Here is an 18174-nt window from a genome sequence, read left to right on the forward strand (position 1 = left end):
CAGAAATCACAGCCCCTGGAAGCCATCCAACAGCTGAAAACACAGGAACAGGTTTTCAGACTCGGAATTGAGAATACTGGTGGAGGAGGTAATAGGCCATTAGGTTGAGCTCTATGGCCCAAAGCAGAAAAAGACTGGCGAACAACGGCGCACGCAGATATGGAAATCCATCAGCCAGAAGGTGACAGCGGTGGGCCGTGTCCCCAGGGATGGGGAGGACTGCCGCAAGCAGTTCCATGACTTGGGGGTCTGTGTTCAGGGCCTCCTGGCCCAGCACAGGAGTGAGGCCATCAGGACTGGAGCAGGGCCACCACCATCACCAGAGCTCAAACCGTGGGAGGAGCAGTGCACCACCCTAATTTACATGAGTACGATTGAGGGAGTGGGAGGAGCGGAGGCAGGCACTGGCACCCAGGAGGTTGCAGATGAGTCACCCCCCCCCCATTGGAAATAGCATTGTGACTGGTCCATCCGTCCCTACCCGTTGTGAATGTCTGACAACCAGGCACTCTGGGTGCAGTGCGTGTGATGTACCGCAGCCACCCACAAGTGGACCCTTGTAACAGTGCACCCTAGCGACCCCAGGTATCCAGAGTAGTCTGAAGTACATCCAATGTATAAATGTAAGCACCATGGCATACAGATCCACGGCCTGGCCACAGGAACGTCATGTGTGCGTGTGCATTACCACCCCCCTCACTTACAGTGACATGCTAGCTGTGCATTCACATCAGACATCTGAAGATGCCACACCAACAAGTCCGAGCTGTGCCCCCCCCCCCCACACCCCCACCATGTAGTACGCCCCGGCAATCCCAACATTGTGAATAACAAAAAGGTTATGGCCAAGCAAGATACAAACTGTACTCTCACCCCCTGTAAAGCATGAAATGCATGAAATAAATCTAAGTTGTCCTGTCCTCATACCACACCCTATGTACCCTACAGGCACGCAGCCATCATCGGAGGGCAACGTGGAAGAGGAGGAGGCAGGCCCATCCCGACGTACGCCCAGACGCACCTCCACCAGCACCACCACCCCGCGAATGGACCGGCATGATACACCAAGGCAGAAGACACACCCCACCGCAGCAGGGTCTCACCATCTCTACAGCACCAAACCACTAGGGGGTCACCGCCTCTAGGGCCCCAAGCCACCAGGGGGTCACAGGATGTTGAGGTTGCCACCAGTGCAACCACCACAGAGGACGGCAACAAATCCTGTGAGGAGCAGCATGGTGCACCAGTGTTGTTACACATGCATAGTCCGGATTACCAAATGGCCACACCCCAAGGGAACCCAGAGCATGTGCATGGTAAAAGCCACAGATCCCATGTCTCTGCACACTGATGTCGTGCGCACACCCCTGTGCCAGATGAGGACACCCCCCGCATATGGGTCACCTGCCGGCAGCCCCTCCATCCACAGCAGCCTCACCAGACAGGCCACCACGTCTACCAACAGCACCCCCACTACCCTGCGTAGACCTGGCAGTGCAAACAGCCGACACGTGACAGACACACAGCTCCGGGAACGTTAGTCATGGTCCGCCTGGACATGATAGAGACACGTTAGATGCATATTGAGGGCATGGCGGTCGAACAGAGCCGCCACATAAAGGCAATCAGCAGTGCTCTTTGGGGTGCAGCTAAAACAATGGCGCTGGACAATGCCTGCACCCGTAAAGTTGTGCAGGGATGTACTGCGGCTCTCACAGGGTTTGGACAGAGAGTCTGTGAACTCTGAGGTACAATCAGCGCATGTAGAGCAGGTGCGTGAGGCCAATAACCTCCACCGCCAGCAGCTGCAGTTGGCGGCTTTGCTGCCATCGACCTCAACAACCCCCACTGAGGGATCCCTATAGGGTTCGCCCAGGTGACGTTCCCTGCACCATTCACAACGGCGCTCACCAGAAGGAGCAGGACATGGGAAGCGTCAATGTCCTTCCTGGATGTACAATGCACTGTTGGCCTGAGGGCCAGGCACATGGACCCATATGCACTGTTTTGGGGAGGTTTGGTGGGGGGAGGGGGGAATGTGTACTGGGGGGTTGGTGGGGGAGGGGGAATGTGCACTGGTAAGATGGTGGGGAGGGGGAATGTGTGCTGGGGAATTGGTGGGGGTAGGGGAGAATGTGGGCTGGGGAGTTGGTGGGGGGGAGGGAGTTTGTTCCACAAAAATTAAAGCCTGTTGAAACTGGACATAAAGCTCGGACATTTTTGACTGTGTACAAGTGCTGTTTATTTGACAAGTGATCTTTGTGACATGTACCCATCCGCCAAATCAAAAGAAATGGTCAATTAATGCCTGTCTGGCCCACCAGCCCTCCCTCACCCCATCCCTGTGTGCATTGGCCCCGGCAACGGGCACATGGTCATCGTCACTCCCATCCCCTGCCTGTTGGGCATCAGCATCAGATGGTAGTGGCACATGCCTACCGCAGCAGATTTTGTGCAGCATAGCACGGGTGAGTACAATATTTCTTACTTTTTCAGACACATACATCTGTGCCCCTGCTGTATGGTCTAGGCACTGGAAACGTGCCTTCAGCAAACTAAAAGGCCTCTCAACACATATGCGGGTACGATTATGGCCATTGTTGTATGCCAGCTCTGCAGGAGTTTGTGGATTCCGCACCAGGGTCATCACCCATGTGAACTCCGGGTATCCGGAATCACCTGCAGGTAAAACATTTGTACGTTGGGCATAGGTTGCTTCACTGGGTGTGCATGGGATAGGCAACAAATAACTATGCACTATGGTAATCTATATATGCAAGGGGTACATGCTATGTCATTGGCATATTGGTATTCATCCATCACCCTTAGGGACATGCACACTCTGACCCTTACATGAAGCCTGTGTCAGTGAGTAAAGTGTTCTGTGGCAGGTTACCTTTGCATGCATTTGGTGTTAATGGACTAGCAGCAGTGTTTTATGGGCTATGCGCATGGATATGTGTGTGACTCTCATGCTGAACAAGTACTGTCATGTGTCTTCATTTGCCCCATGTTTCATCTGCAATGTGCGCCATGTCCCTTGTGGACTACTTTCTACATGCACCATCCTCTTGGCACAGTGGTGCATCCCTTACGTACGGATGATGCTCCCGTCATATCTGCCTGTTCTCAGACAATGTTCATTAGTAATGGTTTGTGGCTGTCTCTGTGGCTGATATGGCGTTTGATAAATGGAATATTATTTTGCTATTTAGCGTGCATGTTAATGGCCATCCACGGGTCACTCTCTCAGGGATGTTGATGGCTGTGTATTTTCCTGCTCATTTACATTGGTATTTTTTGTGTGGGTTTGGCATTGATCTCACAAGGCATACATGTCTACTGCCCTGGCTGATGTTGCTGTTGGGTGTTAGGGTGAGAAGCAGCACTTCAACACAGTCAGGATGCATTGTGGTTGTTGTGTTTCCCTATGTGATTGTGAATTCACAAGTGTGTGCACTTCAACTTCAGTGTGTTCTGGTGTGGGGGACATGTGCATGTGTCCTTTTGTGCCACACATGCATGGAACTGGTGCTGTGCTGGTGCTGGCTGTGTCTCCTGGTGGCATGCACGTATTCATGTGTGTCTTCCCCCCCTTCATCTGATGTACATTGGCATGCATTTCATGCAGGATTTGTACTCACCCACTATCCATGTGCGTTGGCCTCAGTGCCTCTCTATTTAGGCTGGCAGTGTGCTGTTTTGCAGCACCATGTAGTTGTGTGTGGATCCTGAGTAGCAGGCGCAGCAGTGGGTGATAGTCTGGTCTGGGCTACAGGTCATCTTGACATTGAGCGAATGGAAATTCTTCCGATTCCTGTGGGCTGCCTCATGGTCCCAGGGTGCTACAAGTGCGACATGTGTGCAGTCTAGGGCTGCTATCACATTTGGGAGTTGGGCAATGGCATAGAACTGTGCCTTGACTTCGTTGACCTGTGCCTGGCTGGTTGGCAATGCTATGTGTTCATTCACATGGCGCAGCAGTGTTTCCAGCGCCTGTCCCAACATGGCACTGAATGTGGACTGGGCCATACCATGCATCATGGCAACTATGTGTTGGAAGCTGCCAGTTCCAAGGTACTGTAGTACTGACACAAGCTTCACAAGTGGGGGCACAGCTGTGCTGATGGCAATCTGGTTAGCTATATCACCTTGGATTGTGTCAAGCAACTGGGTGGTGGCTGCCCTGACCAGTCTGTACTCAGATACCAACTGCCCAACAGTCAGGGCACAGGGTGTTGGCCTGACCCTGGGGATGGCTGGCCGCCTTGCTGGTGCTGGTCTCCTCCTCCTCCTCTAGCTTCTCCTCCTCTTCCTCTTTCTCCTCTTCCTCCTCCTTCTCCCCCACCCCCTTTGCTCCCTGTGCCCTGGGCTGGTTGTCAGGCCTCTGTAGCTCCTGGCGCAGCATGTAGAGGTCAACATCAAGGCTCCCTGCTCCAAATGGCAACATGGTGTTGGTAAGTGTGTGTAGGGAATGGGTGGGTCTTTTGTAGGCCACTTGTGTGCATTGTTTCCACCTGGGGCTTTATTACTGTCTCCTCCCTGCTACTAATGGCTGCATGGTGTTGGGGAGGGTGTGTAGGGCATGGGTGGGTCTTTTGTAGGCCACTTGCATGCATTGTTTCCACCTGGGCCTTTATTACTGTCTCCTCCCTGCTCCTAATGGCAACATGGTGTTGGCGAGGGTGTGTGGGTGTTTCATAACCCTCTTGTGTGCATTGTTTCCACCTGGGCCTTTATTAATGTCTCCTCCCTGCTCCTAATGGCAACATGGTGTTGGAAAGAGTGTGTGGGTCTTTTGTAGGCCACTTGCATGCATTATTTCTACCTGGGCCTTTATTACTGTCTCCTCCCTGCTCCTAATGGCCACATGGTGTTGGGGAGGGTGTGTGGGGCATGGGTGGGTCTTTTGTAGGCCACGTGTGTGCATTGTTTCCACGTGGGCCTTTATTTCCGTCTCCTCCCTGCTCCCAATGGCTACATGGTATTGGGGAGGGTGTGTGGGGCATGGGTGGGTCTTTTGTAGGCCACGTGTGTATGTATTGTTTCCACCTGGGCCTTTATTACCGTCTCTTCCCTGCTCCCAATGGCTACATGGTGTTGGAGAGGGTGTGTGGGGCATGGGTGGGTCTTTTGTAGGCCTCTTGCATGCATTGGTTCCACCTGGGCCTTTATTACTATCTCCTACCAGCTCCTAATGGCAACATGGTGTTGGGAAGGGTGTGCGGGCCTTTTGTAGACCTTTTGTGTGCATTGTTTCCACCTGGGCCTTTATTACTGTCTCCTCCCAAGGAAGTGCCCAGAAGTGCCTGTTAGCCTGTTTGCCGGAAGCTGGGGGCTGGATGGCTGCGTGTTTAAAGTCAGCGTTTGCTCGCTTTTAGCTTAAAAAGGCCGTGAGTTTAACTATTTGTAAACACCACTTGCAGCTCGTGAGTTTTGCCTAAACTAAATTGTAGAAGATACACTCCGGAGGTCTGAGAGGCTTGTGAGAAAGTAATTACTGCCTTCTTTGTAAATGATTGTGAAAACAGCAGCGTTTGAAGCGCTCCAAGGCATTCTACAGCTGGCAGCCGGCTGAAAGCGTAAATGGTGAACTCACGTGGAAAGACAAATGGGTCTGATTATTGTTTATTGCACACACTCTGTCAGATGTTAGAAGGCTATTTATGTTGCATTTGGCTATGGAGGAACTGATGCATAATTTACAGCAATGCTGTTCGGTACATGAAGGACTTGAGATAAAGCAACAATAATTCTTCTTTTGAAGTGAACAAATGTAAAAGATCTTTTTGCTTCTTAGGCGTGACGCATTATAACAACATAGCAGCGTCCTTTGAGAGAAATAGATTTTGTCTAGCAAGTGTTTAATCTTGACTGCTAAAACGATCCTTTAGAAAGTTACAGCCCTGGCTGCTATTGATTATTAGGCTACTGAGTGGCAATACTATCGCGTAGCCGCCGTCTTTAAAACGGCCGCATGTGCGTTGGCAGCCTCTCATTTTGGAGGCTGCTGAGCTGGTATGCCATTGTTAAACTACCTTTAGTAAATGAATTATATGTTGTTGACAAAATGGGTGTAGGAGATTGCTAATTGTTCATAAGCACGTTTATCCGGAGGCATATTGTCATTTAACTATTGCCACTTATATAAAGGTTGTATCTAATTGAATACGCAGTAAACTGCTTAGATTCTGGGCCACGCTCTATATGCATCCTATATATTAGATATTCCTTTGAAATACGTATGCAAACTACAACTGCTACTTTGGAATAGTAGTGTCTTTTTTACAAAGCAGACATGAAGAAAAAGTTAATATGCTCTAAAAAGGATTCAGTACCAGACCCCATAGTTTTCAACGCACGGAGAAATACCCTCTTAAAGGTTATGGCGTTGCCCCTACCACCTTCCCCAATTCAAGGAATGAACATTCAAGAAGTATGTATAGAGAGGGAACCTCCACAAAGTACTGACATTGAATTTGTAAAAATTGCAGAGAAAATGGAGCGAGAGAAATGCCATTGGGAGGAAGTATTACCTGCCCAATCGCAGCTCCTCTTTGATGATGAAGGGGAGTTGGGAGGACATATGAAGGAATGTTTTGAAGATCGGGCCGCAAGTTCTGAGAGCATAGATACACAAAATAGTCCCATGGCAGACACCCCACTTATATTCACCAAGGGAAGAATAACACAGCTCGCAACGATGGGTGAAGAAATAGAGAGTTCACAAGGTGATCGAGTGGGGAAAGTAATTTTTAAAGATGGGAATTTAAATAACGCAAGTAGGGAAAGGACTTTTATTATAGTCACACTTTGCGAATTTAAAGAGTGGCTTGAGACAGAAATCTCTAAACAAACAGTATGTTTGGAGCAAATATCCAAGAGAATAAAACTGATGGAAAAACGAGGTGGAAATGTGGAGAAAGCCATATTGGATTATAACATAGCAGCTCCAATAGGGGAGGTGAGTAGCGTAAAGGGAGCTGAAAATAGTAAGGATACACACAAAACATATAAAACACACAAACAGAATGATGGGCCATCCAAGACACAGAACTAACAACACACCCTACTGAAGAATTGGAGGAATTAAGTAAAAACAATGATGCACAAGAGAGCGACTTAAAGGTAGTCATATCAACAAATGTAAAAAAAAAAGAGAAAAAAAACCGAGAGTATTAAAAGCAGCAGAACTGAAAATTGGTAAGGCTTCATCATTGAAATTCCTGCGCAATATAGGAAAAGGGCTTACTGGAGAACAAGTTATTGGTGTTATTGATGATGAGGGAAGTAAAGAGGGATCCAAGGAAGGTGACTCCATTGAAAATGGTCCTCATTATGAAAGCTCAGATCTAAGATTGAAGGATGCATTTAAGGGGGAAAAAAAACAGAAAAAATGAATATCAATGAAGGAAGATTTGTGCCAAAAAACCAAGACCTAACATCGAAGGATTTAAGTAAGGGGAATATAATTGGAAAAACAACAAATAAGGGAAATGAAGGAAGACAAATGATTGATTTATCTAAATCCCCTATTCAGGTTAAGGAAGGAAGAGCTGTGTATGACAAGTGTAAACCCCTTATACCTGCGCCCCCGAAACAACAACATATGACACCTCACAGTGATGGGAGGGAGAGCATATGGGAATTTAGTGGTGATATGGAAAAAGAAGAGGAATACAGATACCCCAAAGGTAAAGAAAGACGAATGTATGAAAGTAGTAATGAAAAACAGAAGGATTGAAAGTCAGAAAGCATAAAAGAAGAAGATAAAACATCAGTGGAAGAAAGTGTTAGGAATATAGTAAGGGAGATACTGAAGGAAAATAATTGGAGTGAAACACAACCCATGATAGGAACTACAAGTGAAGAACTAAGGAATAAGAGAACAGACATAGGAAGTGAACAAGAAAGGGGAAGAGGGAGGTTAGAAGAGCGTGAAGAATACCATAACAATGAAAACCAGTGTAGCTTTGATGAACAAGTGAATGGGGGTGGTGAAGGAAATTACGGATTGAGAGTATTGAAACTTTGTAAACCCAAATACCCAAATGCACCCGGGCTGATAATACAATATTTGTTTGAGGAGGGAGGTCCGTCTTCTCTAAATAGGAGGACAATCTTGGAATTATTTGAAGAAATCCCAGAATTACGATTAATAACATCTGAGGACATACAACTTGTAGATTTTATACACGGGTGGAGATATGACTATGTTAGACTGGTGATCTACTCTCCATTGGTTAGAAACATCATAATGAAGGAGGCGGATAGCCTTCATAAATATGGTTATGATGTAGGCATATGGGAAAACGAAAAGAAAGTGACTGAAGAGAAAAAGGACTTAAGGTGGAACCATGATAAGTCTGTAAAACAGGAAGGTAACCATATAGATAAAAGTGAGAACTTGAATTTGAGGAGAGTAGCGGAGGTCCTAGAGGACTCAATTGCGAAATTAAGAGCTTTAACCCAACCACTTTAGGCCTGATCCTATATTGAAAATTTTGAGTTGGAATTCTAGGGGAAATAAACATTTGATAGGCAACAGTGTGTTTTGCGTGTCCCTTAAATTGTCAGATATTCTTTTTATACAAGAAACTTGGATTACAGAGAAGCTATTATGGGATGGTTTTGTAACTGCTAAAAGGGGCTAAAAAAGGTTTGTTTGGAAGACCGAAAGTATAACTACTCTTGTTAAAAAAGCAATTGGTATGCTAAAGTATAAAGAAGAGTGTGATATACATGGGCTCGAATAGTGGGGGACAAGAAAGAAATCTTCATCCTATTGAATGTTTATAGAACCACGGATTCCAATATCATCACAATTTTGGCTAAACTAGATACATATCTTAATGAATGGTTTAGTAAATATGGCGATGCCAGCATTATACTTGCTGGGGATTTCAACGCGAGTCGCAACCTGAATGACGCGGAATTACAGGATTGCTTTCAGTTTGATCATCATAACGTGGAAAAGGGCAAAAGGAAGAAAGTGGAAGGTGGAATGTGGATGAGCTGGGCTATAGGGTGGGGGTTACAACAATTGGAAAATGAAAAACCCACATGGGCTGCTAGAAGTGTAAGCTCCGAGATTGATATTATTTTTCTATCCGCTAATATCATTGGAAAAGTAAAAAACTTTCAAGTGAAAGAAACTAGAATGAGTGACCATTCGTTGCTAAAGTTAGAACTAAAATGGCCACTGAATAACCTCTTCAGGAGGGATACAAATTTAAGGAATCTGAGTGTGAGCAATACAGGGAATCGTGTGCGATGGTCTTTAAAAAAGATGAATAATTTCAATATGTGTATGCTAACTGAATTTAATACCTGTAGGCTAGAAGAAAAGATTGAAAGATATTCTGTAAAGGGCTTTCCTGAATATCTGAAAATAGTGCTAGAGGCAAACCTCACATCACAGATTAATCATAATAAAAAACATAAGCATGTATACTCTGTAGAAATTAGAATGAAAAAAATGAACTAATTTTTGCATGAATGGTGTTGAAAAAATCAGGAAGTTAAAACAGAGGTATACCAACTGGTTAAAACTTGAACGCATTTGCATTACCCAGGTAGATGGGGAAAAGATGCTAGAAAGTCTGCAGGGGAAAAACACCAGGGCCTTTTGGGACCTTATAAACCATAAAGAAGAACTGAATTGGAAAAAAATGACAAATCCCATGTCTGAAGATGTTTGGATAAACTATATTGAGCATATGTATACATTCGAAAATGCTTTAGAGTATACGCAAAAAATAGAGAAATGGGACTAAGACATCGCCATAGATACTATTCAGGAGAAGATAAATAAATCTAACCCCTCTAGAGCCCCTGGACCTAACAAACTAACTAATGACGTTCTGTGGCATTCCTCACACCTTTGGGCCAAGATTCTTCATATCCAATTTCAAAATATAATAGATTCACAGACCATTCCTGATTCTTGGAAATTATCATATATGGTTCCAATCTTTAAAAGGGGTTCAAGGGAAGATCCAGAGAATTATCGTACTCTCAGCATAATGGATGCAGATTCAAAAATATTTGCCGCCATTATTCTGGAAAGAATTAATGATTGGATTGAAGAGATGAACATCCTTGATCCTAGGATAATAGGATTCCGCAGAAATATGGGGACGGACTGTGGAGGACTCCTGATAAAGTGTCTCCAGACATCTGCCTGGAAATCTTTGGATGCACCAATCTATGTTGCATCCATGGATTTAAGCAAAGCATTGAATTGTGTAAATAGAAATCTACTGTGGCAGAGGCTCGATAGTTATGGAATGCCAAAGGGGCTATTAAGTATTATTATATCATTGCATAATGACTCTAAAACGCAGATCAGAGTACACTCAGATGGCCTTCTGTCTAGAGAATGCTCCATTGAGAATGGAATTAGGCAAGGATGTATTCTTGGACCCACTCTGTATAATCTTTATGTTGCAGGTGTAGGAATAGCATTGGAATCATCAGGATTGGTTCCCCCAAAGATAGGGAAATTGAAAATTAGCTGGATGAGCTATGCGGAGGATCTTTTGCTTATAGATACCTCGCCGGTGGGTCTACAAAGATTAATAACAACTTTCGGCAAATATATGTTGGGAATGGAACTAAAAATCAATCCAGCGAAATCTGTTGTTACCAAATTCACAAAAGGAGTGGTAAAAAGTGGGAAAACTAAGTTTGTGTGGAATTGGGATAGCATAAAACTGATAGTTAAAGATAATTTTCTGTTCTTGGGGTACCCTGTGGTAGCTAATTATAGTAAGACCTTTTTGATAAATTATCTCAATTCAAAAGTCAACAGTATGTTAATTCAAATGAAGAGAGTCGATAATAAGTATGGGAAATTCTCCCTGGAACCATGCAGAGAATTTTATATAAGCAAGCTACTTCCCACAATTATGTATGGAACCGAATTCTGGCCAAAAACAATGGATACAGAATATAAAGCTGTCGAAAGCAAAATTTGGAGATCGATAATATTTTTCCTGCTTAAATGCATTCCTATAGAAGTTATAAGATATGAAATGGGTATACAATCACTTGTGAGTTTGATTCAGTGGAAGAAACTGTTTCTTATGAATAAATGTGAATTTTCTAAGGAAAGTACTCTATACTCCCAGCTCAAAGAGAATGATACTGGTGGATATATAGTAAAGTTAAGATCTGAATGTGAGGTACTACTCCAAGAAGTAGGTGTGACTATGGAATTACTGGGGAAAAATCCTAACATGGTAAAGAAAAGACTTAAAGTGAACAATTGGGAAAGAACTCGCTTGATAATCAGTAACACAAAGCTTTATACGCAAATACTAACAGCAGGAAAAGGAGTTAATGAAATGGAACAATATTTAAAGAAATTTCCTAGTAGAAAAATGAAAATTGGTTTTATGAGATTTCGTATGAACGTGTTGTTGACTAATGAAATAAAAAGTATAAGAGCTAGACAAATGGGTGTTGAAGGATCGTGTAGATTCTGCAAAGATAAGGGTGAGCTGGAAACTCTACGCCATCTTATGTCTGAAAGTCGTGAGTTAGCAATCAAAAGAGAAATGTACTTTAAAGATTTTGTCTATAACGTATGGTTACTGAGGGACTTTTTATGGAAAAAAATGTTACATGGCGAATCAATGTCCCTGAGAATAAGAGTTCTGGCATTTATAGAACATGTGTGTGAAATAGAATAAAATTTGCTAAAATTTTATTATGATTGTATTAATGAATTGATGTTGTACATTTATTATGTATTGCACAACAATTATAAATTGCAAATTGTAAATCTTAAATTATGGATTCACAAGATTTTAAATCTATGAATTGCTTTTCCTTTAAAAATGTTTTGTAAAAGTTTGTAAAAACTAAAATAAATAAAGAAATTAAAAAAAAAACTGTCTCCTCACTGCTCCTAATGGCAGCATGGCATTGTGAAGGGTGTGTGGGGCATGGGTGGGTCTTTTGTAGGCCTCTTGTGCGCATTGTTTCCACCTGGGACTTTATTACTGTCACATGTGGCCTTTTACCTCCAGCATTTGTCCGGGGATATTTTCAGCGGTATTAGTGCCGGTTTTACGGTGCTAGGAGCACCAGTGCTGTACTTCTGATAGGTCTGTACTAGAGCATTTGGTTGTCGCCGCTATTACAGTCAGCGCTATTACAGCCGTCTGTAATAGCGCCGCCTGTAATAGTGCAAGCAGGATTTACAGTCGTGATCCGGCGGAGTGGTATTGGCAGTGCTAATACCATTACCACTGGATTTAAGGGCTACCGCCCCAACTCGTGGTGACGCCCTGTTTGTTTTTCTGACCAAACGTAAGATCCCAGGCTTTAAGATTTCCCAGACATAGAAGAGCATTGTTTTGACTTTCTTGGCATGGCTAACTGTGTAGGCTTCAACTGCTCTGTATCCTATGCTTCAGCCCAAAAAGTATTACTTGTGCCTTAGTAGGATTTAATCAATGTTCCAACATCCACCATTCCGTGTCCTTCATGCAGGGGCAGATGTTGTCAAAATCATTGGTAGGAGATGTCACTTTCACATAAACCTGCATGTCGTCTGCTTGAGATTGATATAGTAGGTTAAACTACACAAACGTCTACACCAATGGTCTGATATAGATGTTAAATAGTAACAGAGGCATAAGGGAACCCTTTGGAACACTGCAACTAACCTCCACAGATAGATAAAGGCCCCGTCTAACCCTCTGAGGCCAATTATCTAAAAATGGCTGGAACCAAAGTAAGGAGTCCCACTGCAGATGACTGCTGAGACCCCAAAATCTCACGATCCCCCACATTAATTAACTGCCAAGCAAAATTATCCTAATGGAATTCCCCACGCACCTAGGACAAGCAATCTCGTCCTTGGCAATTAAGAGGTTAAAGGCTTCTGTCATTAGTGACAGATGATTGTTGTGAAACGAGAAGTAATATGTACTTGTGTAGTTGCTTACTGACAGAACGCAAACAGTGTCGACACAAATATGTATTATTGTTTTAGAAAAGCCAAAGCCCCTAGAGTGTGGTACCGATCAATGATACAGTGTGTTGTCAGGGTTTTACTAATGGTAAGGTTGGTGAACAAAATATTACCCTTGGACCCAATAGGTGAAGTAGTGACACTACATCCCAGAAGTAGGCTCTAAGCAGGAAGTCCATATATTTATGCGCTGTACGAGGGATATAGATACATCACAGAGACAAAGGAAATCCCACTACTGGAAGTATTTTGAAACAGTACCTTTGACAAAATATTTGAAGACATGTTAACTATCAGAAAGAAGAGTAAAATGTTTAAGAGCTCTTATCATTGAAGCACAAATCCTTTTGTCTGAAGCACATGCTCTGCATGAAAAAGCACAGTGGGGTGTTACTGCTACTTGGTTAGACACTTATATTTCCTCTCACAAGCCCATGTGTTTTAGCAGTATAGGAACTGGTGTTAGTTTGTCTTGAAATATTTGTATTATAGCGTTAACACCCCGTTCCAAGGGCTGGAACGAGGGTTAACAGCCCGGCAGCCCGAGTTAAAGGCCCGAGCCAAGTGAGGGTCTATAACGAGGGCCCTGGGATGTTACCCCCGTTACAGCCCTTGGAACAGGGTGTTAACACTGTTAGCACCCTGGATTACCGAAACGGTAGCCCGGGGTATTAAAAAATATATATATATTCGTCCAAAGAACGCGACGCACGCAGCGTCCTGTTCATTGAAAGAAAATATTGTGCCAAGATGGCCACCGTGGTTATGGGAGGCGGGGCTCCATACCGAGCCTCTGTTCCATTTCCATGGTGGCTGCAAACGTTGAAAGAGATAAGCTTCCACAATCAGCTAAGTGGGGCTGGGGAGGGGGTGAAGGCTATGTTTTTTTTTAAAGGGATAGGGTGGGGAGATGATGGCGGTGCGCAGCGTGGGAGGCAGCCTGCGGGTTCCATGGAACGCTGGCTGAGACCAGAGATTTCAGCGTGTGATCCACTGAAGCTGATTGGCTGTGCCCCCAGCCCTGGGTGCTAATCTGCATTATTGCCTCATAATGTGTGAACTAAATGCCATAAAATCTATGAAAATGTGTGATGGTACATATGTTTGCACTAATACCCCATTCGTTGCCTTACAGGAACTGGTGAAGGAAGCCCCATGGTCATGATGGACCCAAAAAGCATCCTGCACTGCTGTTTATCTTACAGACACTTGTGCCACAACGAAACTTTGCACAAAAAATGAGGACATGTTAGGATATGACTAAATTGTATGAAGACACCTTTGCACAATCTGCGCCCTCCAAATGATAGTTTGTTAGTTTAGATTCAACTAAAAGACGTGAGCTTGACGAGTTTTGATAGAAATATTGTCCTTTAATTTAATTCAAGATAGCTGTATAAGATGTTAATTCACATCAAAGTAAGAAAAAAGTCTCTTGTTTGCAGTACACATTGAGTTAGATGATGTTGCATGTCAAAATCTGGATCTATTATGTCCTTAAGTACTTCAGTTAATCACATTAAATTTAGGCAAACCCTCTCCAAATTAATTCATTTGGTTCCTCAGGAGGGAGCATTAAAACATTATTGTGAGATTTTCAGGCCAAGGAGGGTATTTCCCCAGCGTCCCCCACACTAGATCTCCGTGTCGCAGGCTCATCACAGCTACCGGAGCAGCCATCTTCCTGTTAGGATATTATGTAATAAGAATATGCAACTCTGAGGAAGCTCGTAAAAAGCTAGTGAGTGTTTTTGCTGAGAAATCATAAGGTCCCGGGCTGCAAGGTTTCAGAGACAAAGAAGAACAGCATACTGGGCGGAATCGTGGATAAGAGTGTCCTGAAGAAGACCACCAGCTGAGAGCCCAGAATGGAAACATTGTAGAGCGCAAGAGACAGGTGAAAATTAAGACTTTGGAAAATTGAAGTTTGTAGTTTAGAAGTTATAACGAGTTTACTAATATCTACAAGGTGCACCCTCCCTGCTGTTGCAGTGACTTATGATAAAGACACGCCCGTGAAGTTGCTCCTTGATGGTAGATATGGAAACCTTGCCCCCGCTAGCTAACACAATTATAGAGCGAAAGAAGCTACAACAGAAGTTGGCTGGACGAGGCACCTCCCAGCGGTCATGAGAAGAGATATAACCTTTACTTTTTGGGGGAGGGACAGAGATTGCCGGTGTATTCAGATGTGTTAATACATCTTGCTTGCTGCACCCTGCTGTAGTCGGTCTCCTGGTTCCACTGTTGCGCCAGAGGATGCTGCTCCTCCCTGGTGTACTGACTCTGGGCACAGCAAGCACAGAAAGATTCTCAAGAATCCTCAAGGGGTGGGCAAGATGGGGCCGGCCAGCCTGTGGATCCCTCCTTGCCAATCCCTCCTAAGATTAAGTGACTTTGTCACTGGTGATAAACAGAGGTTTCATCGCTGTAGATTGGGTTGCAGCCAAATCCATCGCATTTTTATGCCCGCATTCTGCCACAAATATATGTGGAGGGTGGGTACGTTTAATAAATAAGGTGAGGAGGACAATAGGCTCAGGCATCTCCGGATTTCCTCCAGTTTTAGCCTTTGTATAATTATAATTGTTTAGTTGTAACGCGCTTAATACCGAAGAGGTTTCTGAGCGCAGACCCGTGATTCGAATCTGTGTTGCTCTGCGTCATCTGGGATTCGAATGTGTTGCTGTCTGTCATCAGGGATTCGAATCTGTGTTGCTCTGGGTCGTCTGTAATTCGACCCTGTGTTGCTTTGGATTTGAATCTTTGTTGCTCTACGTGTTCTCTGAATTCGAATCTCTGTTGCTCTGCGTCGTCTGGAATTCGACCCTGTGTTTCTCTGGATTCGAATCTCTGTTGCTCTGCGTCGTCTGGAATTCGACCCTGTGTTGCTCTGCGTCGTCTGGAATCCGACCCTGTGTTGCTCTGGATTCGAATCTGTGTTGCTCTGGTGGTCTGGAATTCGACCCTGTGTTGCTCTGGATTCGAATCTGTGTTGCTCTGCGTCGTCTGGAATTCGAACCTGTGTTGCTCTGCGGCATTTGCGATTCGAACCTGTGTTGCTCTGCATCGTCTAGCTTCCAAGACGTGCGCGTTGCCACTGAGCTATACTACCCGCGCTGAACCAGGAATAAGGGAGCAGGTGCAAATCTGAGACTGCCCCCCCCCCCCCCGCCCCCGAATCCCCTCATTTGCTCCTGTCTGTATCTTGGTGTATGTGCCTACAGTGAGTGTAGGTTCTTTTGAAAGAAAGATGTGCTTTTGTCAGCCGGCCCCAGTATGTTTCAATTGTCACTTACATTAAGCTTTTTAAATGTAGTGTGTGAAACATACAGATTTTGTCTGGGGGCCGTCAATCAACAACATGTAGCCAATTTACACATGTCACACATCATCCAGGCCGCTAGATACCTGGGATAGTTACAACACCACAGTGATGTGATGTGCAGAAACACACATGTTGATGGAAGCAGAAATCACTAAAACAGAAATCAACAGCACTGCCTCTTTCGGAACTGTAGGGCAGCAATAGCTCACTATACTGCCCTTCCCAATACGTGATTCACAGAATGTTGCAACCCTGTTTGAACCACTGCATCGTGGTTTTTCATGGCAGCCCTGCGTGTTCAGGATAAAAGAATGAGCAGAAAATGTGCAGAGCTCCCTTTTTCTGAAATAAATGTGGGTTTTTTAGCAGTGCCCCTATCCCTCACCCAGCAATGGCGTTGTGGATAAGTGTTGAAAGTGGGATAGTGTGTAGCCGCACAGGGGTTTACGAAAGTGCGAAAAGGAAAGAGGGGTGTTACACAAATTGCCACAACATTTGAAAAAAAAACTGTTGATAAAAAGAGGAATTCGGGATTCCTTCATAGAAGCTGTAGCCTACTAACTAGCAAAGCAAAAAAACACTTAAAACACCGCCCGCCATGCTGCCTGAAATTCTCCGACAAGATGCAGAAAAACAGTGGAAAAAACGTGCATTATTTGCACTAAGATAACCAGCACTCTCTTACTGAAAGCAGCCATGAATTCAAAGCTTCCCACCAGCACTGCTACCCAGAAGCCCTGCGGCTGCTGTAGCGACCCAGTTCCAAGGCAGATTTCCTGGGCCATTGCTGGCTTCTCCTTAATTTAGCCATGGCTGCAGCACTGAAACAGCAACTGTACTGGTGGAGACGGAAAGGCTCTTTGCCTGAGGACCCTCCTTGACCACTAAAGGGCATTACCTCCACGCCTAGTGACGAAGAAGAGTGGGACTAGGAGTAATGATGATTACCAGTAAATAATCAGAGCATTACATACCATGGACTGCAAGATCCTACTCAGCATCGTGGCGCCCCCCTGGTATTGATGTCTAATGATGACAAATGACGGTTAACATTCCCACAGCTCGACAGAAACTGATCACCAGCGTAAACTGGTCGACATTAGCCAAAAACAACAGAAATGTGATTTGTTATTGCCACCTTGTGGTTGACATGAGAATTAGTCCAACAAACTAAGTTACCCTTATTCTGACATTCTAAATAAATCCAACTAAAAGGTAGTCACGCTCTCGGGCAGTCCAGCGGTTTTGTGAACCAACACGGGCCACTTAGCTAGTGCACTGGACAGCTGACAACCTCCAGCTTTCTTTAAAAGAACTGGGAGCCATCCCCAACAGTGAGCCCACCAGCAGATATATACACCAGCTGTCTGAAGTTGCACACCTGAGTCCCCTTTCACCAGGGACAGGCTGAAAGGCAAGGCCAGGGTGTGGCAGGCAGAGAGAGGGTGTACAAGGGAAAGGTAAAGCCAATCCCAAGTGCCACATCAGGGCTGTATGCAACCCCAGGGGCAGTGCCTAAGAGGCAATCCCCAGCACAGCTCACACATCTGAGAGAGGCTAACGGGCATGGGCAAAGCCTTAGAAAAGCCCAGAAGCTCAGTCTGGCAGAGTGGGAATTTGGAGAGCTGAAGAGGACGGTTCAGAGTAGCTTGGTGAGCAGTGAGAGTACACAGAGAAGGATAGCGGGAGAAGGTAGAGTAGAGTAGAAGAGGAGGTGAGAGACCAGACAGGAGAAGGGCATGGTTGAGAGTGCAAACAAGGGCGCCTCCAAGGGGTGGCCAAGGGAGGCCAAAAATGCTGCCCCCACCCCATCGGCCACCCTGCGAAAAAGCATAAAAAAAGACATCTTTTTTTTTCGCAC

At 44.8% G+C, this 18174-nt stretch overlaps 1 protein-coding gene across 1 annotated transcript in view; it reads left to right on the top strand.

The window, feature by feature from the left end:
* Window positions 1-14772: 14772 nt before the first annotated feature.
* ANO10 (anoctamin 10) overlaps window positions 14773-18174 on the top strand; it is a 1555753-nt gene continuing 1552351 nt past the window's right edge. Inside the window, exon 1 of the mRNA XM_069648836.1 lies at window positions 14773-14882. The gene's annotated coding sequence lies outside the window, so the exon portion shown is untranslated. The remainder of the gene's footprint in view (window positions 14883-18174) is intronic.

The sequence above is a fragment of the Ambystoma mexicanum genome, chromosome 2q (genome assembly GCF_040938575.1).
Source record: "Ambystoma mexicanum isolate Mex_15411 chromosome 2q, UKY_AmexF1_1, whole genome shotgun sequence".
In the NCBI taxonomy this organism is placed as follows: domain Eukaryota; kingdom Metazoa; phylum Chordata; class Amphibia; order Caudata; family Ambystomatidae; genus Ambystoma; species Ambystoma mexicanum.